General features: G+C 42.6%; 1 protein-coding gene and 1 non-coding gene across 2 annotated transcripts in view; one reads left to right on the plus strand and one right to left on the minus strand.

The window, feature by feature from the left end:
* Positions 1–27,510, minus strand: part of GREM2 (gremlin 2, DAN family BMP antagonist) — a 123,094-nt gene that overhangs the window by 94,365 nt on the left and 1,219 nt on the right. The window lies entirely within an intron of this gene.
* LOC120362105 (U6 spliceosomal RNA) lies at positions 26,319–26,423 on the plus strand. The gene has a single exon (XR_005578102.1). It is a non-coding gene; the product is annotated as a U6 spliceosomal RNA (small nuclear RNA).

Consider the following 27,510-nt stretch of genomic DNA (forward strand, 5'->3'; position numbering starts at 1 on the left):
TTTTTTACCCAAACTCTACTTACGGTAACTTTGGCAAAGAAACTCCATGTTTAAAGATGCCTATTAGGGATTCTAGTTAGTTCTGTTTTTCTACTGAAAGTGAATTAAACTGGAAAAATGAGAGACCGCAGAAGAGCAAGGAAAGAACTTAATATACATGTCACCAAAGCAACCAGGAGAGAATTCTTGGAAATATATATGATATACATTGTAGACATTTCTGGATCAAATTGACTTTACCCTCACGAAGGCCTTATTTGACTGATCCTACTCTTGGGTCTGATTATTTTTTTCCTGTTCTGAAGTTAAGTCTTTGTAAATCATATGGATCAATTAGAGAAAGATGAGAAAATACAGATCAGCAGAAAATTAAAATCACGGAGAAGCCTACCACCCAAAGGTAACCCTGTTGAAATACGCACTGCCTATATAAATGTGTACTTCCAGATTTTAGGCATATTTATATAGACTTTTAAAAAATTATAACTTGCATTTTCTCCTTTCTTTCCTTCCTTCCTTTTCTCTCTTTTTCTTTCTCTCTCTTTCTCTCTTTCTTTTTCTTCTCTCTGTCTCTCTCTTTTTTTTTGATGGACTCTCACTCTTGTCTCCCAGGCTGGAGGGCAGTGGTGTGATCTTGGCTCACTGCAACCTCAATTTCCCAGGTTCAGGCAGTTCTCACGCCTCAGCCTCCCAAGTAGCTAGGACTACAGGCATAAGCCACCATGCCTGGCTAATTTTTGTATTTTTAGTAGAGACAGAGTTTTGCCATGTTGCCCAGGCTGGTCTTGAACTCCTGGGCTCAGGTGACCATCCGCCTCAGCCTCCCAAAGTGCTAGGATTACAGGTGTGAGCTACTGTGCCCAGCCACTTTCCCTTTCATGAGCATTTTTTCATGTAAATAACTTTAATATATTATTCTCATTAGCTGCATGATGTTACATTGTATAGATATAATTTATGCATTGATTAGGTAGAAATATACTATAATAAATGACTCTCTTAACTATACAGATAGACCACACAATGCTTAATTTTATTTTTTTTAATGGGCAAGAACACCCTACCTATACTAGATTTTGAACCCACTCAGGTAGTGCTATCTCTTGTCTTTGGCCTCATCTGTAGGTCTGTTGGGGCGCATGTTATGAGAGCTCTGCCCTATTCCCTCCAGCCCCTTACCATTTCTGTGCCCTCCAGCCTGGCTGTCAAGGACCTGCACCATCCCCCCTGATGGAAAACTGCTGTGAAACTGCCCATGGAACCCGCACTGCCTGCAGGCACAGGGAGCTGGAAGCGCCTGGGAGTTCATGTCCTCACAGGGGCACGTCTTAACCAATGTTTGGCAGACGTGGAGTATAAATACCTCAGTTTTGTTACCTCTCGGCAGGGACGATTCTGAGGTGTATGTTTTGTACTGTTTTTCAGTGTTTTCACATTGCATTAACAGCCATTTGCCTATTGAGATTACTGGCTTAGAATGCACTTTTGGCCGGGCGCAGTAGCTCATGCCTGTAATCCCAACACTTTGGAAGGCTGAAGTGGGCAGATCACCTGAGGTCAGGAGATCGAGACCACCCTGGTTAACTTGGTGAAACCCCATCTATGCTAAAAATACAAAAATTAGCCAGGAAAGGTGGCAGGTACCTGTAATCCCAGCTACTCGAGAAGCTGAGGCAGATGAATGGCTTGAACCTGGGAGGTGGAGGTTGCGGTGAGCCAAGATCATGCCACTGTATTCCAGCCTGGGCAATAGAGTGAGACTCCATATCAAAAAAAAAAAAAAAAAAAAAAAAAGTAGCGCCTCAACCAGAACCTACGTTTTTTTGACCAGACAATTGTACCTCTACAAAATAACATTAAGATGTCAAAAGTGAAGTTGAGTTGAGATGAATATGCTGCTTGAATTAAGTTTAGCAAGACTTAACCTTAAAATATAGTCTTTGAAGCATTTTCAAAGCATAGTTATTTGTTTTAATAAGCATGTTTCCGGCTAGGCTTGGTGGCTCAAACCTACAATCCCAGCACTTTCAGTGGCTGAGGCAGGAGGATCCCCTGAGACCAGGAGTTCAAGACCAGCCTGGACAACATAATGAGACTCACATATCTATACATATTAAAATTAAAATTAAAAATTAGCTGCACTGGGAGACATGAACCTGTGGTTCCAGCTACTCGAGAGACTGCGGTGGGAGGATTGCTTGCACCCTGGAGGATGAGGTTGTAGTGAGCTGTGACCAGGCCACTGCATATCCACCTAAGTGACAGAGCAAGTCCCTATCTCTTTAATTTAATTTTAAAATGAAATTAACTTAAATTTCAAAATTGTTTCTTTCCTCATCCTACTCTTCACCTTTCATTGCCTTATGTTTCTTTCTCAGAATCTCTTCTACTTTCTTTGATATCTAGGGATGCCTTGCTCCTGCGAGAACAATGGGATCTCCTATGAGATCTGATCATTGGCACCCAGCTGAACTTGAGCAGGTTGTACTCATGAGGGAAGGTGATGTGCATAAATAGGTATAGTTCAAGGCAGAGTGCGGTAAGCACTCTAAGAGAGGTGTGAAGTCCTTTGGGAGGACAGAGGAAGGAAAGGAAAATTCTGGCAGAGAGAGAAAGGGAAGGCTTGCTGGAACAGGTGGCCTTTAAGCTGGATCTGCACAGATGGGTAGGATTTCAACAGGCGGATGCTGGGCTTGGGGAGGAGGACAAAGGAGCAGCATGAGCCTAGAAAAACGCGGTACGTATTCAAGTGGAGGGGGCAATTGGCTCACAGGGCACATGCGGGGAGGCAGAGGGGATGTGTGTACAGTGAGAGGGAGAAGGACCCTCTCCTCAGGGCCTGGTAATTTCCATTTTCTTTGAACAGTGATCTGTGAGCAGGAAAACATCATAACTACATCTGCATTTTTTTTTTTTTTTTTTTTTGAGACAGAGTCTCGCTGTGTCCCCCAGGCTGGAGTGCAATGGCGTGATCTCAGCTCACCGCAACCTCTGCCTTTCAGGTTCAAGCAATTCTCCTGCCTCAGTTTCCTGAGTAGCTGGGATTACAGGTATGTGCCAGCACACCCAGCTAATTTTTGTATTTTTAGTAGAGACGGGGTTTCACCATATTGGTCTGGCTGGTCTCAAACTCCTGACCTTGTGATCCACCTGCTTCAGCCTCCCAAAGTGCTGGGATTACAGGTGTGAGCCACCATGCTATATTTTAAGAACCACGTCTGTATTTTAAGAACATTTATTTGAAGATGCACTTACTTTGTTATTAGATGCTATTCACTGTGCTGTGTTCAGCCGTGCTTTTAATGTAGAATAACATTCACATAGAATAACATCAGAGCTCTTTACCCTGGCTATGGGCCTGCAGTATCTTGATAGCTTGCTAGTTTTTGCACCTCAAATTGTTCCACTGTCATTTGCACACTAAGTTCTGAGCACAAGTATCTTCTAGGAGTCTCCAGAAAACACCTGGTCCTGTTCTTTCTGGGTTTGAGGATTTCTTTTTCTGCTTTCTTTTTTTTTCTTTTTTTTTTTTTTTGAGATGGAGTTTTGTTCTTGTCACACAGGCTGGAGTGCAATGGTGCGATGTCAGCTCACTGCAACCTCTGCCGCCCAAGTTCAAGCAATTCTCCTGCCTCAGCCCCCCACCTAGCTGGGATTATGGGCATGCGCCACCACCCCCAGCTAATTTTGGAGTTTTAGTAGAGACAGAGTTTCACCATGCTGGTCATGCTGGTCCCGAACTGCTGAACTCAGGTGATCCACACCCACTTTGGCCTCCCAAAGTGCTGGAATTACAGGCATGAGCCACTGCGCCCGGCCTTAGCTTGAGGATTTTGTGATTGTTCTTCTCCAAGTCTCATAACCGGCTTCTTAACTGCCTTCTTCTTAACTGACGTTTCCTCAAGGGAAATTTCCCTCTCCACCAAATCAGAAGAAACACACTGTTTTCTGCGCAGCAACTAACACAATTTTTATTATTTCCTTGTTCACTTTTCACTCTCTGCCACTGTGATTGGCTCCATGAAGGCATGAATCATACGGTTATGATCCTCCAGGGTAGCCCCAGAGCTTGACAGATTGACTAACATATGCAAGGGACTCAATAAGTGTTTACTGAAGGAACATATCGAATGAAGCGGAATTAATGTTGTTAGAAAACTGAAAAGAGGTTACGTTGCTTAGAGATACACCCAAATAAATTATTCAGCATTTGATGACGGAGGCTGGTGTTGAGGGAGCCCACGTGTACAGAAGAGCTGTGACTTTGGTATTCTGTCCTCATTCGTGTTAAGTCAATGCTCATGTTCAGGTGGAATTTCCTCTTGGTACATTTGTTTCTTCTTGCCCACATCTCCCTCTTTCAACTTTTCTGGCCTTTATTTCAACTAAGTGCTAGGTTTGGGAATTTTCCTAATGATCTGGAAATGGATTGCTCTTTCACAGATGGCCATGGATTGGGTTGCCCAAGACCTGGTCATAAGTCATGACTTGCTGAAAAGTCAGGGAGTTTTTTGAAGTGGAAGGGGCCTTTGGAGGTCATCCAGCAGCTTTTGAAACAGCTCCAGCAGCCGAGCTAGTAGGCCCAGTACCTTCCCTGGCAATCTGGTTTTCTGATTTACTACAAGGTATGGAGCTGTTTATGATGCTTTTGATAGAAAATAAATGGCTCTTAATTCTACCGTAGGATGAACTTCATATTTGAAAGGTTTGAATAGGTTTTTCAGACCACGGTTCTACAATTGGCTATAAAATTTTACAGTCTTCTTCCAAGAATATAAAAGTCTGTGATGGGAGCCTCCACTCCAGGCTACAATTGGAAGAATTCTAAAGGCTCAGGCTATACAGCTGAGAGACACTCCATCTTGGGATTGGAACTAAAAATACATTTAACAAAAGAGTCAATGTAGACAGGTAGGAAAATTTGCTTTGAGATTACTTCTAAAATTTAATTTCACCTGGAAGGTGAATAAAATATTGCTAGTTAGCACATCTCATGATTTTTAGAGTGAAATGCAATCAGACCTGTAAGACACAATTCATTTGTAAGGCAAGTTTATATGTAAAGAGACTGTCTTATAACTTTTTATTTTGCCAGTGGACACACCAAGATACCATCAAACAGTGGCCTTTTGGGTAATTGGGGGAAATAATAGTTTTCAAAAATATTTGTGCCGAAAAATATTTAAATGTTAAGAAAGCCATTAAAATGTTCCTTTTTAGTTATCTTCAGAATTCACTTAGTCCAGCATTTGATAACCTCTGACAAATAAGGTTTTCTGAAGGCTTTCTTGACGTATTCTTTGGCTGGATGCTTAACAGAGAGTCTACATTCCTGACAAGTGATAGAAACCACTTGCTAGGCCCCTGGGCCGGTCGCAGTGGCTCATGCCTGTAATCCCAGCACTTTTGGAAGCTGAGGCAGGCGGATCACGAGGTCAAGAGATCGAGACCATCCTGGCCAATATGGTGAAACCCCATCTCTACTAAAAATACCAAAAAAATTAGCTGGGTGTGGTGGCGCACACCTGTAGTCCTAGCTACTCAGCAGGCTGAGGCAGGAGGATTGCCTGAACCCAGGGGGCAGAAGTTGCAGTGAGCCGAGATCCTGTCACTGCACTGCAGCCCGGCAACAAAGACTCCATCTCAAAAAAAAAAAAAAAAAGAAAAGAAAAAGAAAAGAAAGAAACCATGTCCTAGGGGCCATACAACTCTGCACGTGATCATGTATTTATGTGTCTCAAAAATGTTGTCAACTTGGGGCCCTTTTCTGCTCTCTATCGCGGAGACAGGCAGCCTTCAATACACAGGTTCCACGTCTGCCACTTACATACTGTGTTACAGGGGAGAAAACTGCTCCCCTGGCCCATGCACCAGCCCGTGAGGTTTGGACTGGGCCTGGAATGTCTCCACTCTGCCTCTTTGCTCCCTGATGAAAGTCTTGGTAATCTTTAAGGCCCATGTCAAATGTCGTCTCCTTTATAAAGCTTTCCCTCCTCTTGTGCTCCCCATGTATGACAGAAAGGGGGAAAAGGCTGCTTTGCAATCCACTGTCACTTGGCTCCTATCTCTACCATGACATTTATCTTAGTGTCCTGTGCAGGGAATCAGCAAAGCACGCAGCTATGAGCCCAGGCCTTCAGATCCCACACACTGACTCCTGAATCTTGTTTCCACAAGTTATGAGTTGGGAGACCAGTTATTTGTTGGAAGACCAACATATAAATTCCCTCTCAGAGTCTCAGTATCCTGATTTAAAAACCCAGCACAGGCCAGGCACAGTGGCTCATGCCTGTAATCCCAGCACTTTGGGAGGCCAAGGTGGGCGGATCACGGGGTCAGGAGTTTGAGACCAGCCTGGCCAACAAGGCGAAACCCTATCTCTATTAAAAATACAAAAAATTAGCCAGGCATGGTGGCACGTGCCTATAATCCAAGCGACTCGGGAGGCTGAGGCAGAGAATGGCTTGAACCCGGGAGGCAGAGGTTGCAGTGAGCCGAGATCGCGCCGCTGCACTCCAGCCTGGCGGGTGACAGAGTGAGACTGTCTCAAAAACAAAACAAAACAAAACAAAACAAACAAAAACCTGTTGAGGACGTTACTGTACTGAATAGTATAAGGAAACAGTAACACAGTGGTAGACATTAGTGTGATAGGAATTTTTCAGCTCCATTATAGTCTTACGGGACCATGTCATATATGCAGTTTGTCTTGACCAAAATGTCGTTACGTGGCACACGACTGTATAATGCATATAAACAAGGCAATCTAACACCCAGTGAGTGAGCCCGTAGAAAAAGTGAAGCGTGTGCTTTCTCCACTGGCTCTCAGGGCTCCTCTTCTTCAGTCCTTTTGCTCTCTTGAGGCTGCGCCTCCTCCCCTCCGTCTGCACCCTTGCTTTGTGTCCCTCTTCCTGTGCAGCCCTTGGCAACCCAGAGCTCTTTGGGTCAATCTTCAAATATCCCAGGAGTATTTTGCTTTTCCAGTAATAATGCAAATTATAGAATGGAAGGTGTTATTCTGTAAAAAGGGAATTTCAGGGGTGAGCAAAGTCACTGGGAAGGCAATCCGAGAATGAGGATGATGCCCTGGAACCCATCTGGGAGCACCACATTGAGTGGACAGAAAGCCCGGGCTTTGGAGCCAGGCTGAGGTGGGTCTGAATTCTGTCTCGCTGCTTTTGACACTGGATCTCTGAACCTTCATTTGTTTGAAAAAGGATAATAATAATACCTGGCTTACCCTGAGAATTGAATGAGACTGTGTTTATAAAACACCTAATAATATGCCCAGGTCTTCTGCTAGTGTGAAGATTAAGAGAAAGTTTTGGAGGCAGGCAGAGAAAGAGCCTAACTTTTCCTCAATGGGAAGTGACCGGATGATCTGGTTTCTGGAGAACAGGGATGACAATGCTCTTCTCACAGGATTGTTGCTAAGGCCTAAATGCACCAGAAGATTTATTTGCATCCTTGGCATATAAGAAATCCTAAATAAGGTGTGATGACTATAATATCAGTTCTTAGAGTAGAACACTTGCCGAGCGCAGTGGCTCACACCTGTAAACCCAGCACTTTGGGAGGCTGAGGCAGGTGGATCATCTGAGGTCAGGAGTTTAAGATCAGTCTAACCAAGCTGGTGAAACCCTATCTCTACTAAAAATACAAAAATCCAGTCTCGTGCAGTGGTTCATGCCTGTAATCTCAGCACTTTGAGAGGCCAAGATAGGGATCACCTGAGGTTGGGAGTTTGAGACCAACCTGACCAACATGGAGAAACCCCATCTCTACTAAAAATACAAACTTAGCTGGACTTGGTTGGTACATGCCTGTAAACCCAGCTACTCAAGGGGCTGAGGTAGGAGAATCGCTTGAACCCAGGAGGCAGGGGTTGTGGTGAGCCAGGATCATGCCATTGCACTGCAGCTTGGGCAACAAGAGTGAAACTCCATCTCAAAAAAAAAAAAAGAAATACAAAAATTAGCCGGGTGTGGTGGTGCGCACCTGTATTTCCAGCTATTCAGGAGGCTGAGGCAGGAGAAACGCTTGAACCCAGGAGGCGGAGGTTGCCGTGAGCAGAGATTGTGCTATCGCACTCAAGCCTGGACAAGAGTGAAATTCTGTCTAAAAAAAAAAAAAAAACAAGGTGACTCAATCTATTTTTAATGTCATCTCAGGCTGTTGAGAGCAGTTTAGAGCATTCCAGGTAAGCCTATGAAGCAGGATTTCAATTCAGTTGCCGTTAGTCACGTAGACATACCCAAAATTATGCTCTGATAGCAAAAAAAAAAACATTTGGTTATCTCCTTGTGCATATTTGGGGGACAGAAAAACAACGGATCTGACCTTTTGATAGTCACTTTCTCCATCCTGCATTCTGGCCAGTGCACAAGTAAATAAAAGCTGGGAACTATGGGCCTGCTCTGCCCTTCTTTCTCATGAACTAAAATCAGCCAATGCCAGATATGAAACCAGAAACAGAGTATTACTACTCTTCCGTGGCACATTCCCTTCCTAGGATCATATTTTTCCGAAGAACTACACCTGAATGTGACTTGCTTGGATTCCAATAATCCTTTTTAATGACCGTGGTTATGATCCTTTAGAAAAAAAAAAAAAAAAAAAAGCCAGGAATAAGCCCACTGCCTCTGGTATGCAGCAAAGCCCAGAAGCCAGGGCTGTCAGAGCACGGGTTGCCGAGGGGCACTTCTGAGCTACCAGCAAGCAGATCAGTGGGATGTTTAGATGCCACAAACTGTATGCCTGTCCTTATCGTTCCAGAAGCTGGGAAGAGACTTCACAGCAGAGCTGCTATGCTGTCACGACAACAAAACGAAGCTGCTAAGAAGATGATGTGAGAGCTTGGAAGTGCTAAGAAAAACAAGCACACCGTCTCTTCTACTATGACATGGGCTCCAGAATGCCTGCTGAGGAAAACCAGTGTTTCAAATGTCCGTTTCTGCCTTGCTCCTGTCTCACTTTGCATGGAGGTCACTCTTAATATTGAATGTGGCTGTTTGTTTACATGTTTGTCTCTCCTAGTGACCTGGGAGCCTCTGGGAGGCAAGGACTAGATCTTAACTCTTTTTTACATTCCCAACGCCTGGCACATTATAGAAACTCAATAAATATTTGTCAAATATACACAAATCAGAGCTCTGATGAAATAGGACTAAAGTTCTAGGCAGATGGCTGATTTGTTGGTATTATCTGTGTCTTTGTTATATTTTAAAAATTAACAGATCCTTTCTTTCAAATCTCCGTGTCTAAGTTACTCCTTTTTTTCATGCACCCCCAAAACGTCTTCTGAGCAACTCTCCCTCTGCCAGCTACTGAGGGGGTTACACAGATGGAAAAAATCTTTTCCCTTCCTTCGGTGAGATTACTGAGTGTGTCATGAGCTACACTCTATATATTCAGAAGCCACCCTAATAAATATTTTTGGATTTATTTGATAGTTCTGGCTGTCATTTGAAACAGAAAATCAGTTCAACACCACTGCAGTTAGTATCGACTAAACGGCTCCAAACCTCAATTGGCCAATGTTTTAATCATATGGAGACAATTTGAATTTTACTGCCTTCAAGAAACAATGGGAATATTTAATGCAAAAATTAGGAATGCATACTGGTTTTCACAGTGCAGCCTGATAATTATGAAAGCACACTTTCTTGTTGTTATTGAAGGGACTTTTGGTAGCCAAACTATTGTTCTGGTGTGTGGTTTGTCTGAAGACCCCAATGGCCTCTCTGCCTTTGATCTTTTGAATGTCTGAAGTTGTGGGATTTTGCATGCTACACTGATAATCTGGGAAAATGTACAATCACTATAAAAGGAAATTTTTCTATTAGTCCAAGAGTAATCATTTCTAGCAAAACCACCTGACAGAAACATGTGGGTGCATATCACCCTTATGAAGACCAAAGATATTTTTACAACTGAGGATTGTTTTCTTCCCTTTGTACAAATCCATATGGTGCCTATTCAGACATCAGTCATCAGCAATGCGGTCTCATTCAACCCCAAGAATAGAGCTCAGAAGTTTTGCTCCAAATTTGGATAAAAAGAACTTGGTATTAGGGTAAGTTTTTTAAAATCTTCCCTGGCCTAATTACTCAGTCAGTGGCATGTGAACTCAACTGGAGTAGAATGGCAAGCATAAGTGAGCAGCCATGGAATATGGCTCTTCTGCCCTGGGCAGGGCATACTCTGCTTGATCTACACCATGCACTGTGCTGCTGTTTCTTCTGGAGTCAAATGTCTGCTTATCTCTTTAAAGGATAATACTTGGCCCCATTGTGAACAGTACATCTGGCTACTGACTCTCATAGTGCTCTCAAAATACCATGGGTAAGAGTGGCTACATTTTATCCATTCACTTATCCATCCAGCCAGCCAGCCATCCATCCACTGATTCATCCAATAAAGATTAACTGGCTGGACATGGTGGCTCATGCCTGTAATTTCAGCACTTTGGGACACTGAGGCAGGTGGATCACTTGAGGTCGGGAGTTTGAGACCAGCTTGGCCAACGTGGTGAAACCCCATATCTACTAAAAACAAAATTAGCCAGGTGTGGTGGCACGCGCCTGTAGTCCCAGCTACTTGGGAGGCTGAGGCAGGAGAACTGCTTGAATCCAGGAAGCGGAGGTTGCGGTGAGCCAAGATCATGCCACTGCCCTTCAGCCTGGGCAACATAGTGAGACTCTGTCTCAAAAAACAAAAAACAAAACAAAACAAAAACCAGCAAGTGAGGGCTGTGTCTACTACTTATTGGGAAGTCTGTCATCCCAGGTGGCTGCCTGGTTGTGTGCATGTGCGGTTCTAGACATAAAAAAGGGGTGAGTGAGCAGAGGAAGAGTTGTGCCAATGTGATCTGCCTAAAAAAGAACAGGATGTTTTCCTCCAGGGAGTAACTTTTCTCTGATAAACCAAAGGGAAAAAGTTCTGGATAGACAGACTCATTTCTGTCCCTGAGTCCTGTCCAGAGGCTGCATTTGTTGGTTAAAGCTCTAAGTATGACCAAATAAACCAGTCCAAATGGGGTATTTGGACTAGAAGAAATACCGGTTTGGGGAAGGAGAAAAACCTGAGCACATATATCACAGAGAAGATCCATTCTAACTCCCCACCAACCTTTTGGTCCAGACAGAAGGGAAGAAGAGTCACAGCTATTACTTCGATAAGCCAAAATGTACCACAACACTTGAAAACCTGGGAAGGGTGGTCAATGGCCATAGCTGCTACTTAATCCATCACACCAGGTGAAGGCATCATTGGACTTCTAGAAATGATTAAGGCTATTTCAATGGACCCTAACTTTGGAGTGTCCAAGCTCCAGGATAATTTAGTAGTGCAGTGAGCACTAGGGAAAAATAATCCTAAAGAAACAACAGCAAACTTCGTTGCATTTATATGAAGTCCTTCTATTGCCCCCAAAGCAAATGATTTCTCCCCCATCCTGGCACACAACCTGCAGCTGTACCTTGGACCTTTGTGAAATCTGTCTTGCAACACCTCATGTACTGTTGATTTAGGCTCAGCCTCATGGTGGAGGCTCAAATGGGAGCATGGTGTAGTAGAAAGAAGGGTAGACTGGGAATGAGGAAACCCGGGTTCTAGTGCTAATTTGACAACAAACTACTTTGCAGTCTTAAAACCCACAACTTTGGCCAGGTGCGGTGGCTCATGCCTGTAATCCCAGCACTTTGGGAGGCCGAGGTGGGTGGATCATGAGGTCAGGAGATCAAGACCACCCTGGCTAACACAGTGAAACCCCATCTCTACTAAACAAACAAACAAAAAAAATTAGCCCAGTGTGGTGGCACGTGCCTGTAGTCCCAGCTACTCAGGAGGCTGAGGCAGAAGAATCGCTTGAACTCAGGAGGTGGAGGTTGCAGCGAGCCAAGATCGTGCCATTGCACTCCAGCGGGTGACAGAGTGAGACTCCATCTCAAAAAAACACACAAAAAAACACACACCACTTTTTTGGGCTGTCACTTCCTTAGGTATAAAATGAGGAATTATACCACTTTTTCCTTGTATCTTGGAAACTCTTCAGTTGGAAGGCATCAAACATGTAACATATATCATGGAGTGGAGAAAGTAGAAAGAAAATTGTGAAAAGTGGCACAGTGTGATTTTCCCAGACCTTTACAGCAGCCCTCAGAACATCTTCCCCGGAAATAACACTTCACTAAGCCAACACTCAGAGTACCTATGTGTCCATGTCTTTACCAGTTCTATCCAGTTTTTACCTTGTGTTTTTATTTTGTTTTATTTTATTTTATTATTTTTTGAGATGGAGTCTCACTCTGTCGCCCAGGCTAGAGTTCAGTGACACGATCTCAGCTCACTGCTACCTCTACCTCCCAGGTTCAAGTGATTATCCTGCCTCAGCCTCCCAAGTAGCTGAGACTACAGGCGTGTGTCACCACGCCTGGCTAATGTTTGTATTTTTTAGTGGAGACGAGGTTTCACCATGTTAGCCAGGATGGTCTCAATCTCCTGACCTTGTGATCTGCCCATCTAGGCCTCCCAGAGTGCTGGGATTATAGGCCTGAGCCACCATGCCTGGCATTTTTTTTTTTTTTTTTTGAGACAGAGTTTCACTCTTTTCACCCAGGCTAGAGTGCATGGCTCACTGCAACCCCCACTTCCTGGGTTCAAGCAATTCTCCTACCTCAGCCTCCTGAGTAACTGGGATTACAAGCGCCCGTCACCACACCCGGCTAATTTTGGTATTTTTAGTAGAAACGAGGGTTCACCATGTTGGCCAGGCTGGTCTCAAACTCCTGACCTTAGGTGATCCACTGGCCTCTGCCTCTCAAAGTGCTAGGATTAAAGGTGTGACCCACAATGCCCAGCCATGTTTTTATTGTTGACATGCATGTCTTGCCTTCCCCCTGAGCTATTAGCTTCTTGAAAATGTGGTCCATCTTTTGATCTCCTGCTATTTCTAGCTCTGGTTCCATAAATACTTGTTGAATGAATCTACGGCTTTGTTAAGAGTGCTTGATTAGCTCTTCCTCCAAATAATTATTATTTCTTTCCATTTCAAAGATAAAATTGAGGCCTAAATATTTCAATTTATTTATCTCAGTTCACAAAATTGGATTTGAAGCCTCAATTTCAAAGCAGTAACAGTAATAAACTGTTCTTTCAGCAACCTTCGCAGATAACATTCTGAAGACCTTTGCTTCTCAGCCCCAATCCACTAATATCAACAGTCTGCAAAATAATAATAATAATAATAATTGAGTTTTTATGCCCAAGAAAAAAGCATTATCTCACATAATTCTTTTCTTTCTTTCTTTTTTTTTTTTGTGAGATGGAGTCTTACACTGTCGCCCAGGATGGAGTCCAATGGCATGATCTCGGCTCACTGCAACCTCTGCCTCCCAGGTTCAAGGGATTCTCTTGCCTCAGCCTCCTGAGTAGCTGGGACTACAGGTGCCCGCCCCCATGCCTGGCTAATCTTTGTAATTCAGTAGAGACTGGATTTCACTATGCTGGTCAGGATCACCCCGCTCTGAGTGTGACTTCCCACCCAACACAACCTACCTGGAGTCTTATGCCTGTGTCTCCAGTTTGAAACCTAAGTTAATGTGAGGAGACAGAGCCAAAGTTATTCCAAGGCAATGCTTTGGAGTTGTGTAACGAAATGGCAATGAGTGAATGTTCTTTGGCATTCTAAGTCCTCAGTCTGGATGCTTATTTAGTCTCTAGGAAGAGGCTGTATGAAGTTAGGAAATTTACTGGACCTCAGTGAGCTTCAGTTCTTTGTTGGTAAAATGTGGACAACAGCATTTACCTTAAAAAGATGTTATAAAAACTTATTAAGATATTGTGTGTTAGGCTGAGCACAGCGGCTCACACCTATAATCCCAGCACTTTGGGAGGTCAAGGCGGGCAGATCACCTGAGGTCAGGAGTTCAAGACCAGCCTGGTCAACATGGTGAAACTCCATCTGTACTAAAAATACAAAAATTAGCCAGATGTGGCAGCAGGCACTTGTAATTCCAGCTACTCAGGAGGCTGAGGCAGGAGAATTGCCTGAACCCAGGAGGCAGAGGTTGCAGTGAGCTGAGATAATGCTACTACACTCCAGCCTAGGAGACAGAGCAAGAATCCGTCTCAAAAATAATTAAAAAAAAAAAGATATTGTGTGTTAAAATATCTGGAACATATAGTAAATGCTCAATAAATCCTACCCTGCCCACCTCCCTACACTTCCTTTCAGCTAAAACAGTACCTTCTAAAACTAGTTCCATAACCTTAGGAGAATGAAGGACACTTGTAGGAATATCTGGCATCTTTAATACAGAGAAGTTCTCAGCTTAGGTCCCAAATAAAATACTTTACCTCCCTAGAAATTTTCAGAGCCTGTCTAGGCCCCAGCAATCCTAAAAGATTTTTGCTGTCAATACTTGCATTAAGCAGAACAGGAGAGAGGTTCCTTGTCTTACCATTAACCCAATTCTTTTTTGAGGTTTGTATTTGGGTACTTGGCGGCCCAGAATTTAACATCATGACCCCATCCCATGATACTTAAGCTGTGTAAAGTCAGAAGTAGTCTTTCTTATATGTTTAGTTATTTATTTATTTATTTTGAGACAGAGTTTCACTCTTGTTGCCTAGGTTGGAGTCGGACAACCAACCTTCGCCTCCTGGGTTCGAGCCTGGCCAATGTATTTATTTATTTTTTTGTAATGGGTCCATTGGTTCTGTAACAATAGTGACCTCTACAGGGCCATTTATTCATTCATTCACCAAACACTAAGCATTGTGATTCCCTGTAATATACCAGATAAAAATAATTGTGATTCCTTAAAGAGCTCACATCACAGCAGAAGAGAAAAGAGCATGAAAAGAGAATTCCAATGTGGTGGGGAGTTGTCAGTGGGAACTCAAGCAGATAGGCTCTGACTCCAGGGCACAGCCACCTCTGATCGTCAACTGTGGCCTTCAGCCATTCAATCTACTCATCCAACAAGTATGTACTGGTGCTTGAAACCATCCAGTTTCAAATACAAAGATCCGTGGCATGAGGTATGCCTTCAGGGACTCTTCCCTCTTTATAGAAACCATCTAGCTCAAACTAGAGCAAATTCCAGTAGAGGAAAGAGATAACATCTCCTTTCTCGCCTTTCCATTTATCTTGAGCCTAAAGAGTCTCAGTGTTGGGTTTTACCATCAAGGCCCACTCCATATCAGATGCATGACTCCTCTCCCATCAATCTCTCCTCTATCTCCCCTCCATTTCCCCTCTATCTCCCCTCCATCTCCCCTCCATCTCCCATCCATCTCCCCCTCCATCTCCCATCCGTCTCTCACCCATCTCCCCTCTATCTCTCCTCCATCTCCCATCCATCTCCCCATCCATCTCCCATCCATCTCCCCCTCCATCTCCCATCCATCTCCCATCCATCTCCCCCTCCATCTCCCCCTCCATCTCCCCTCCATCTCCTCCATCTCCCACCCATCTCCCACCCATCTCCCCTTTATCTCCCCTCCATCTCCCATGCATCTCCCCCTCCATCTCCCCTCCATCTCCCACCCATCTACCATCCATCTCCCATCCATCTCCCCCTCCAGCACAAGCTTTATTGGCTCACATGGTGACCCATTCCATTTAAGACAACTGAAGGTGTTAGAAAGATTGGCATCAAATTTATGGCCCTACTGCATGAGATTTTCTACTTTATTCCCCATGAACCCCCTTAAAGTCTAATGAAACCTAATGACTCCTTTTCAGAATAATGTTTTTAAATTGAGAAAGTAGGCTGAGGGGTGGTGCCTCATGCCGGTAATTCCAGGACTTTGAGAGGCTGAGGTAGGCGGATCACCTGAGGTCAGGAATTCGAGACCAGCCTGACTAACATGGAGAAACCCTGTCTCTACTAAAAATGCAAAATTAGCCGGGCGTGGTGGCATGTGCCTGTAATCCCAGCTGCTCAGGAGGCTGAAGCAGGAGAATCGCTTGAACCTGGGGGGTGGAGTTGGCAGTGAGCCAAGATTGCACCATTGCACCCAGCCTAGGCAACAAGAGTGAAACTCTATCTCAAAAAAATAAATAAATAAAAATAAAATAATGAAATGAAATAAAATCAGAAAGTATACAATATTACAAGGGAAATGCTTATATATACATATACATATGCTACTGTATTAGTCTATTTGCACTGCTATAAGGAATGCCTGAGGAGACTGGGTAATTTATAAAGAAAAGAGGTTTATTTGGCTCACAGTTCTGCAGGTGTATAAGAAGCATAGAGCTGGCATCTGCTTGGCTCTTAGTGAGGGTTTTAGGAAGCATCCACTCATGGCAAGAGGTTCAGGGGAGGCAGGGGTGTCACATGGTGAGAGAGAGAGCAGGAGAGAGAGAAGGGAGGTGCCAGGCTCTTTTTAGAGAATGAGCTTTCGAGTAAACTAATTGAGGGAGAACTCAATTATTACTGTGGGGTAATTCATCAAGCCATTCATGAGGGATGAACCACCAGGATCAAAACACCTCCCACCAGGCCCTACCTCCAATATCAGGGTCACATTTCAACATGTGATGTGGAGGGGACAAATATCCCAACTATATCAGCTTTATACAAGTATATGTGTGTGTGTCTGTATGTTTGTGTGTGTGTATATATATATATAAAATCTTACTTTTATATATGTGTGTGTGTGTATATATATATATAAAATCTTATTCTTTTATATATGTGTGTGTATATATATATATATAAAATCTTACTCTTTTATATGTGTGTGTGTGTATATATATATAATCTTACTCTTTCATATATGTGTGTGTATATATATAATCTTACTTTTATATGTGTGTGTATATATATAATCTTACTCTTTTATATATGTGTGCATGTGTATATATATATATAATCTTACTCTTTTATATATGTGTGTGGTATATATATATAATCTTACTCTTTTATATGTGTGTGTGTGTATATATATATAATCTTACTCTTTTATATATGTGTGTGTGTATATATATATAATCTTACTCTTTTATATGTGTGTGTATATATATATCATCTTACTCTTTTATATATGTGTGTGTGTATATATATATAATATTACTCTTTTATATATGTGTGTGTATATATATAGACACACACACATATATACACACACACACATATATATACACACACACACACACACACATAAAAGAGTATAATGTACAATTGTATGGTCTTCTTTACAAGGCACTAAATAATGAGATCTAGAAGCAGGTATGAGGACTTCATAATTTTGAAGTAGTGTTAAGTACTAGATAAGTGTAAGTGATATTATGAGACATTGGTATCAACAGTACATGCTATGAAAATAATTCTGATTTCTTTTTTTTTTTTTTTTTTTTTTTTTGAGACGGAGTTTTTGCTCTTGTTACCCAGGCTGGAGTGCAATGGCGCGATCTCGGCTCACCGCAACCTCTGCCTCCTGGGCTCAGGCAATTCTCCTGCCTCAGCCTCCTAAGTAGCTGGGATTACAGGCACGCGCCACCATGCCCAGCTAGTTTTTTGTATTTTTAGTAGAGACGGGGTTTCACCATGTTGACCAGGATGGTCTCGATCTCTCGACCTTGTGATCCACCCGCCTCAGCCTCCCAAAGTGCTGGGATTACAGGCTTGAGCCACCGCGCCGGCAATAATTCTGATTTCTATTGGTGGCAGAGCAATGGCTCCATTAATAGTTTGTTACAATCATAACTAAAAAGAAGGTGATAGTTCAGTTACAGGTAAGTGGAAATCAAGATGCAAATTTTTTTTTCATCAGATTTCAGATTCTCCTCCATTCTTACAGAACGCCAAAGTATGCTGGGCATGGTGGCTCCCACCTATAATCCCAGCGCTCTTCAAGGCCAAGGCAGGAGGTTTGCTTGAACTCAGGAGTTCGGGACCAGCTTGCGAAATGTGGTGAGACCCCATCTCTACAAAAAATTTAAAAATGAGCCAGGCATGGTGGCACATGCCTCTAGTCTCAGCTACATGGGGGGATCACTTGAGCCTGGGGGGCTGAAGCTGTAGTAAGTCAAGATCATGCCACTGCACCACCGCACTCCAGCCTGGGCAACTGAGTGAGACCTTGCCTCAAAAAACAAACAGACATACTCACCAAGGTAAAGTATCCTTACAGAGATGTTTTAAAAACCTTACCTCTGAAAACCACATAGAACAAATTAGTCCTCTTAAAAACTCTCCTGCGTCTCCTAAATTAAGACTTCTGATCCAAAACTGACAGTGTTTCCAGAATTTTCAGTAACCTCATTTTCTTCTGCTTGAGCAAGAATGTTTTGATTTCCAAACAGAAGCGATGAGCCCAGAAATTTAGCATGCATTCCACGTTGTTAAGACCAGCCCATCCCAGGGGAATGAAAGATAAATTTGCAGGAACACCTTGGCATTCGCTAATAATAACTAAATAAATAAATAAGTTTTCTTTCACTTGGGAAAACAAAATCTGTCAAAATGGCTGCCTTAGTATTTTAATGTCTGAGCAGTAATTTTAAAAAAATAATTGATTTTTAATGACATTTTAATTTTCTCACAGAAATGATCATTTTAAACAGGAGTCGATAACACAGAGGATAAATAACATAAGACAAAAAGAAAAAAAAAGTTCCCAGGACAAAAGACTGAGCTTGTCATTTGCTTGGCCTGTGGTAGATGCGTGTGTTTAGAGTTTTTGAGGACTGTATCTTTCCGCAGATAAGCAGCCGTCTCTGAGCCTAGCTCTAAATTAGCTGCAGCTGGAACTCAAGAGTCAAATAGAAAATAGTTCCTTAAGCATCAGTTTTGTGCAGAGAAATAAAAAGAGGAACAAGAAATAGCATCTGCCCTGAGGAGGGCTTGAAAGTAGTGACAGAAGGAAACATGTTACAAAAATAGTTACACAAGGAAGACTAAAACCATATCATATTCCAGCGGAAAAAATATCTGAAATGATGTAAAGAAAACAATTGAGCTATCACAATGAATAGACCGATGTTGTCAAATGGCTTTTTTGTTAGTAAGGCCAAAACAATGCCACAGTTTTTCAGAGGAGCCTGGCTATAATGCCCAGCAAACACCATTGTAATTATTAGGTTATTCTTGGTCATTCATACTAGTATTGAGCTGTTTAACGTACCTTATCTGTCTTCTTCACTATTATACCCTATAATCTTGCATAGTTATCTTCTCAGTACTTATAAGTGAATGAGGGCACAACATGCTACAGAAAGTATGGAAGAGGTGGGGTTGAAATAATTTTGTTGTTGTTGTTGTTGTTTTGTTTTGAGACTGTCTTGCTCTGTCATTCAGGCTGGAGTGCAGTGGCACGATTTTGGCTCACTGCAACCTCCACCTCCCAGTTTCAAGTGATTCTCCTGCCTCAGCCTCCCAGGTAGCTGGGATTACAGGTGTGCACCCTCATGCCTGACTAATTCTGTGTTTTTAGTACAGATGGGATTTCACCATGTTGGCCACCCTGGTCTCGAACTCCCGACCTCAAGTGATCCACCCACCTCGGCCTCCCAAAGTGCTGAGATTACAGGCGTGAGCCACCGGGCCTGGCTGGATTGCAACAGTTCTAGAGCATGCTTGATTGTGCCACTTTTTGAAAGCTCTAAGTCTTAGTACTGTCATCTGTAAATGAGGATACCACTATTAGCCAAGATTTTTGTAAAGCGTATATGATAACCATAAAATATTTAGCAAATAGTCATTCTTTAACAACTGTCAGCTATTTCATGGAAGGAAGCATGTAGAACTGATGTTTACAGCTGGAATGAAGCCCAGTGATCCACTTCCGCCTTCTCATTGTAAAGCGGAAACTCCAGAGAGACTGTAGACTTCCCCTAAGGATGTGAAAAATGGAAACAGGTGCAAACCCAGGTCTCCTGAGTTTCTTAGGTTAATGCTTTTTTTTATTTCATAATTACCAGATAACTCTCTTCTAGGTCAAAAATGTCTTAATACTGTTTGACCCTCTGAAACAAAGTGATGCTTCTTGTCTGTTTCCTTAAAAGTTCACATTCGCTGAGTTCACAGAAATGACATCTTAAGTGTATTTTCCATACCACTGATCAAAAGTTGAAGTCTTAAATATGTATGTTTGAGGGTCAGGCATGGTGGCTCAGGCCTGTAATCCCAGCACTTTGGGAGGCTGAAGCGGGTGGATCACGAGGTCAGGAGTTCAAGACTAGCCTGGACAACACGGTGAAACCTCGTCTGTACTAAAAATACAAAAAATAGCCAGGAATGGTGGCTCATGCCTATAATCCCAGCACTTTGGGAGGCCGAGGCCGGCAGATCACCTGAGGTTAGGACTTTGAGACTAGCCTGGCCAACACAGTGAAATCCCGCCTCTACTAAAAACACAAAAATTAGCTGAGCGTGGTGGCAGGAGGTGCCTGTAATCCTAGCTACTCGGGAAGCTGAGGCAGGAGAATCGCTTGAACCTGGGGGAGTGGAGGTTGCAATGAGCCGAGATCGTGCCATTGCACTCTAGCCTGGGTGACAGAGCGAGACTCCATCTCAAAAAAATTAAAAAATAAAAAACAGCCGGACGTGATGGCAGGCATCTGTAATTTCAGCTACTCAGGAGGCTGAGGCAGGGGAATGGCTTGTACCTGGGAGGCTGAGGTTGCGGTGAGTGGAGATCGTGTCACTGCCCTCCAGCCCGGGCCACAGAGCAAGTCTTCGTGGGAAAGAACAAAACAAAACAAAGTATGTATGTGTGAAGATACATGTTTCTGTATTGCTCCAAATTTTCATAAGGAACAATGAAAGGTGGTCTCTGCAGGTCTTTGGGATGGTTCTCCCAAACACTGAGCACGCTCTTAGCAGAGAAGTGAAAGTTTACAGAGATCTACTTTGCTCTCAAGCAGTGGGCCTGAGGGTGAATATTTTTCATCTGTGTATATTCTATTAGATGGATGATAAACATCTGATCACATACACTCCTGTGGACCTGAAAGGAAATCAATCAATATTCCATCATGACTGAAATCATATATGTAAATTCAATCATTTAGTGATGAGCTAGTGCTATAGAAGACGTCTGTGGTTACTGTTTTTGCATATGTGAATAACTGGCAGGAATTCTATGCAAGAGGGTATGAAATAAACACAAGAATGTATGCGAAGGACAGGAATTAAATGCAAGAATGTATGTGAAAATATAATGTAAAGGACTATCCTAGTAAAAGCAACTATACTGTTTATAATTATTACCTTGTAATTATACAAAGGGACTCAATAGATATCTGTTAAACACACGCCTGTAGGACTGACTGACTCAAGGAATGTTCTCAGCTATCAGATGTTATGATTCTAAGAAATTCTCGGCCAGGTGCAGTGGCTCATGCCTGTCATCCCAGCACTTTGGGAGGCCGAGACAGGCAAATCACTTGAGGTCAGGAGTTAAAGATCAGCCTGACCAACATGGTGAAACCTCATCTCTACTAAAAATACAAAAATTCGCTGGGTGTGGTGGTGGCACCTGCAATTCCAGCTACTCTGGAGGCTGAGGCAGGAGAATCGCTTGAAACTCCGGGGGGGATTACAGTGGGCTGAGACTGCGCCACTGCACTCGAGCCTGGGCGAAGGGCTGGAACTCCGTCTCAAAAGAAAGAGAGAAAAGAAAAACGAAATTCTCTTAATCATTAAAACTTAAAGACGATAAACTCCTAGGACTGTGGTGAAGACCGAATTAAATAATATGTGGGATGTGTCTACCCTCATCTGGTACATGGTATGCATTCAACAAATGTAGGAACACTTTTAATTTTTAAAAATTATTAAGAAGGTGGTTTGAAATGCTGTTGAGATTTAGATTCCTAGCAAGGGCAGGAAAATCTCATTATAGAGCTGCTGGATTTTTATTAACTATTAAGTATAATGTCGCACATGTACCAACTGTCCCAAAACATAGCTACTATAATCAGAAAATATAATACATATCCAGGGTTCGTGTTATAGCGGCATAAAAGCAGAGAGAGGCGGCAGTTCTCCATAGATGATAAGATCAGCTTCCTCTCAGCCTTCAGAGTCTCAGCTGTAGGACCCGGTTGAATAATATTTTTAACGCAGACAACGTTTGTACTAGACAAAGCCAACTTAGCATTTCATAGGAGCTGGTCAAGTGTTCCCCTGAGCAGTGTTCTCTTTTTCCCTGCTCTTCTGCTGCTTAAATAAATTATAAAGAGAAGAATTTTAGCATGGAATGGCTACTAATCCATAACATGAAAGTTGTGTTTCAGAGTATTTGTGTTCTTGGCCTCACGTCCTCCAAAAACTGTCCTTTAAGAGAACTTTTCTACAAGTCATATATTTCTTTTGTTTCTAAATTGCTTGCATTCATAATGCAGACATGGTTTCTTAGTGAAACACACCCTTCTAGTGTGTCTTTTTGTTTGTTTGTTTTTAAGACAGAGTCTTGCTCTGTCACCCAGGCTGGAGTGCAATGGCGTGATCTTGGCTCACTGCAACATTTGCCTCTTGGGTTCAAGCAATTGTCCTGTCTCAGCCTCCGGAGTAGCTGGGACTACAGGCTTATGCCACCACGCCCGGCTAATTTTTTGTATTTTTAGTAGAGACGGGGTTTCACCGTGTTGGCCAGGCTGGCCTCCATCTTTGCGATGAGGGTTGTGGCATATGCCAGAATCTTACCCCTCCTGTTGTATCTCTCAGTCAGGTAAGCACCTTCAAAGAGATTTCTCCTTCAGCTATTACAGTTTTTTCCATTGGAAAGTAATCTGCAAAAGAGAGGTGGAACCTGGGGTTTCTCTGACTATATTAAAATAATTGGGATGTGCTACATTAAAATCTGCAAAAGAGACTCTTGGCCTTAGACTTTAGGTAATAAATCTTACAACTCCTCCCCACACACCTGCCTCTAGGACTTATTTTCCCCCTCATTTGTTACTACACTACTATTACAGTATTGTGTTTGATTCCATGGAGACCCTGGAATAATCTCTCATACTCATCCATGCTTACCTTGCATCAAAGCACTGTGTAGTTCTAGATAGTACATGGGAGTGCAGCAGAGGCTCATCTGGCTGAAAATGGAGGGGACAAACAGTGACCTCCCTGTTCCTCCTAGATACCAAGGAATCTTGACTTTGTCCTTGTAAAAACCCTTTGCTTTGATTCAAGGCCACCACACCTCCCAGCAGAGTATGGCGGCACCAGAGAGAAGTGGAGATCAGCACTTTGTGTGTGTCTATGAGCACACATATGCACACAAGCAGCTGAGACCTCGATGGGCATCCTCCTGAGCCTCCTGGAATCCTTCACAGCACAAGGGGCAGAATCACTCTTTCTCGACACAGATGTCTTTACAGTCTTGCCTAATGAGTCCACCCCCAGCTCAACATCTCCTTTTTTTTTTTTTTTTTTTTTTTTTTTTTTTTTTTTGAGATGGAGTCTCATTCTGTCGCCAGGCTAGAGTGCAGTGGCACAATCTCAGCTCACAGCAACCTCCAACTTCCTGGTTCAAGAGATTCTCCTGCCTCAGCCTCTCAAGTAGCTGAGATTACAGGCATGCACCACCATACCCAGCTAATTTTTGTATTTTTAGTAGAGACAGGGTTTCACCATGTTGGCCAGGCTGGTCTCAGTCTCCTGACCTCATGATCTGCCCGCCTTGGACTCCCAAGGAAAGAGAAGGCAGAAGAGATGTTGGGGTCAGGTATGGTGGCTCATGCCTTCCGAAGGATTACAGGCATGAGCCACCGCACCCGGCCCCAACATCCCTTTTGCCTTCTCTCTCCGGAGTAGCCACAGTTTCTTCCTCCAGACTGCTTTTACTCTGGCCTTCTCAGATGTTGTTTAAAAAGTTCCCCTCTGAATTTCCTCCTAGATCCCTCATATTTAGTAGTGAACTGTGCAGCAGCTGAACCAAAGACCCAAAGAGACAAGGATGCCCGTGAAGCTAACATCTCCAACCTAGCGAAATTATGATGAACCATTCAGAAGTCCTCGCTGCCAGTCACAGGACACCCACTTTAAGAGGGACTATTCTCTCTTCTATGTGCAATTATATTTTGCCCCTGGAAAATGACTCATCTCTGATGGCAGCAACTACACAAGGAAACAGCAGATGAGCCATGAGTTTTAAAACGTTTTAACTGGCTGGGCATGGTAGCTCACACTTGTTAATAATCCTAGCACTTTGGGAAGCCAAGACAACTGGGTTTGAGACAGAGAGTTCGAGACCAGCCTGGGCAATGTGGTGAAACCCTGTCTCAACAACAAATACAAAAATTAGCCAGGCATGGTGGTATGAGCATGTGGTCACAGCTACTGGAGAAGTTGAGATGGGAAGATCCCTTGAGACCAGGAAGTCAAGGCTGCAGTGAGCTGAGATTGCACCACTGCACTCCAGCCTGAATGACAGAGTGAGACCCTGTCTCAAAAAAAAAAAAAAAAAAAAAAAAAAAAAGACTAGATTTACAATGGACTAGTCTTAATCATTTTTAAAATTCTAAGAGGTGGATACACAATTCTAATTTTTTAAGCATATGTCTTTAGATTCTGGGTACAATCAAGAGAAGCTAATCCAGCTGTTTTGCTTTGAAACCAAATTTGCTAGGATTCTGATTGTCAATGGACAGAATCGATCCCGTGGCCCTGAACTTGTATTTGAGACATGCTTAAAACAAAGCCTGGGTCTACGGACGAAGCAGCTCATAAACATTTTCCCTGGAGAAACAACTTGAGAAATCCCATTCCTTCTGGTCCCCTTTTCCTTGCATTCTCTTTGCTTTCTCTCACCCGTCACCTAACAGAGTAAAGATCAAGACTGCTTGAATAGGTTCAAAGGGCAAAGCTAACTAAAAGAAAGGGAAATTGGGTTTCCTGTGAAACATGCTGCTGCTTTTCTGATTTTGCCATGTGACACCGATTCTGGAGGCCAAAATAGAAACAAACTCTTCTGGATGGTGTACCTTTACTAAGACTCTAGAGTTGGCTCTCCAAAGGGAAGAGGGCACTTCAAGTTGGAGAGACATTTTTTAGCCATTTGGAGACGGGAGTCTTCCTCATGGTCAAGGGGAGGGATCAAATAATTTTTTTGGAGTTTGCATGCTGCCCTCTCCTGGCCTGTATAGACAGGAGTGTTACAGTACATCAAATGTATTTCTTTTAATTCCATACCTGTGTGTGAGATACCTAAGAACACATGAGAGTTTATTTAAAATATTTAGGATGTCTTATCACAAATGTATATTTGAAGCAAATTAGAGGAAATAAATTCATTTTCCTTTGGCTCCTGGATTTATACCGAAGCATGTCAATCTTTTGATTATTATTTTATTATTATTTTTTTGACTGAGTCTCGCTCTGTCGCCCAGGCTGGAGTGCAGTGGAGTGATCTTGCCTCACTGCAACCTCCGCCTCCTGGGTTCAAGCAATTCTCCTGCCTCAGCCTCCTGAGTAGCTGGGACTACAGGCACTTGCCACCACGCCCAGCCAATTTCGTATTTTTAGTAGAGACAGGGTTTCACCGTGTTGACCAGAATGGTAGCGTGTCGATCTTTATATCATCTCACTCTATACCCTGTGGCTACCACCCTCTCATTTTCCATCCCCTTAACTTCTATGTGGCTCTGGGACTCTGTTCTGCAAATCAGTGCTCCAGTACTGTCTGGGTCCCATCAACATGCTGGCCACTTAAAGACATCTTTCCAACTAGAAGTGGTGGCAATGGGAAATTTACAGAAGTCACTGGTCAGTGTTGAGTCTGACATGTAATCAAAATTAATTCTACATATTATTAGGTCTATTATATCTAATATTATTAGAAACGAACTATCAAGAAGCAGCTAATCCAAGAAGTCGATGGCATCATAGGTCTAATTTTTAGTTGAACACCTTGTCCTTCAAAACGATTTGTCTTTTTTTTGTGGGTGCTTTGTGTGACCCGTTTTAAGCCCAATGCTAGGCACGTTTTCTCTGGTTGAAATAATTCTTTTTTTTTCCCCTCGATATTTAAAGGAACCTGATACCGAGCACATGTCTGCAACCTGGCACATCGCACAGGGGTGACTGCCGTAGCAACACCGAAGTACAAATGTGGCTGAACTAATCTGTCGTGTACCTGTGCCTTTGCGTTCCTCAGTATCTGCCTTTGACCCAGACAGGCCAATCCTCTCCATATCAATGAGAACTGAGAGTCTAATACCATTCCTTTGCATTTGAAAAAGAGGTGTTTACTTTAAAGAGATTTAAAGGCATGTACTTTGTTTAAACTTTACCAAACATATAACTCGAGGGTATGTGAAACTCTGGCTGGCTCTACTAAAATTCATAGAGAATGCTTGCTTGGGTGGCGCATATACTAAAACTGGAAGGATACAGAGAAGATTAGCATGGCCCCTGAGCAAAGATGACATGCAAATTCATGAAGCATTCAATATTTAAAAAAAAAAATCAAGCAGTGCTTTTAGAAGAAAAGATACAAAACAAAGAAGAAAAAAGAGAATGACTTGATTACCTCTCTCAATGAAAAACGATAGCACAAAACAATAATCACAGCATTATTTATATCTATCTTTGAAAAGCCTTCAGTGTCTCCTAGTCTATTCAAAGTGAATATAATCAGTCTCACACTCACAAAGTTGCTACCAACATGCCCAACATTACCTTAGACTTTGAAAATTAAGAGGGAAATAGGTACCAATTTATTGCAGCTCTTTTATTTATAAAAGATTGACAGATGCTCACAATCAGACAAAATAATCCTTAACTACTAATAGAATTTGGTTGGGTCGATTAATTTATATTTATTTGAACAGCGAAATTCTTTACAGTTTCTTTCTGATGTAAAAGGAAAAAAAAAACTCATCTCTAAAATCAAAATGCCTTCTCCTATATTTAGTATTCACTTGCCATGTCTATACTTTAACCCATTTTTTTTTTAAAAAAAAAAAACCCTATTAAATCATTCAGATCAATCAATGCGCAAAAACTATGAAGTTTTCTGACTCCATGTAGAACTAAGCATGCCTTTCCTTTAATGAAAGAACACGTTCATCTGATAGAAAAAACAACAAACAAACAAAAAAGGTCAATGTAACTTCTCCACTGTGATATAAAACACAAATACCTTTCTTATAACTTTCTTATCTTCCTTGGTCAGGCACCTGCCTTGGGACAAGGACTACCTTGAGAACTAGGCACTACTGAATGTTGAGTTGATTGTGAATTATCGGTGGGTAAATAGCCCTCTTCCACCGGGAAGGTAACGTATGCGATTACCCCTGCACCTGCTGCAGAGCCATTCCCTGGCTGAATTGGAGTCCCAATTTCTTCCACTGCAGAAAAAGCGTTTTTCGTAGGGATTCAGAGACACATGAATACCAGCCAGCACTTGAAGACTGCAAGGCAAGACCAATCTTTTAACTGAGACTTTGTGCAGTTCCCTCTGGCTTTTCCCGGGAAGGACTGAACTCATTAAGCAATGCTAATTTAATCACGAGTAATCAACAGCAGGGGAAAGTTATATAAC

This window comes from Saimiri boliviensis, chromosome 14 (genome assembly GCF_048565385.1).
Source record: "Saimiri boliviensis isolate mSaiBol1 chromosome 14, mSaiBol1.pri, whole genome shotgun sequence".
Lineage (NCBI taxonomy): Eukaryota > Metazoa > Chordata > Mammalia > Primates > Cebidae > Saimiri > Saimiri boliviensis.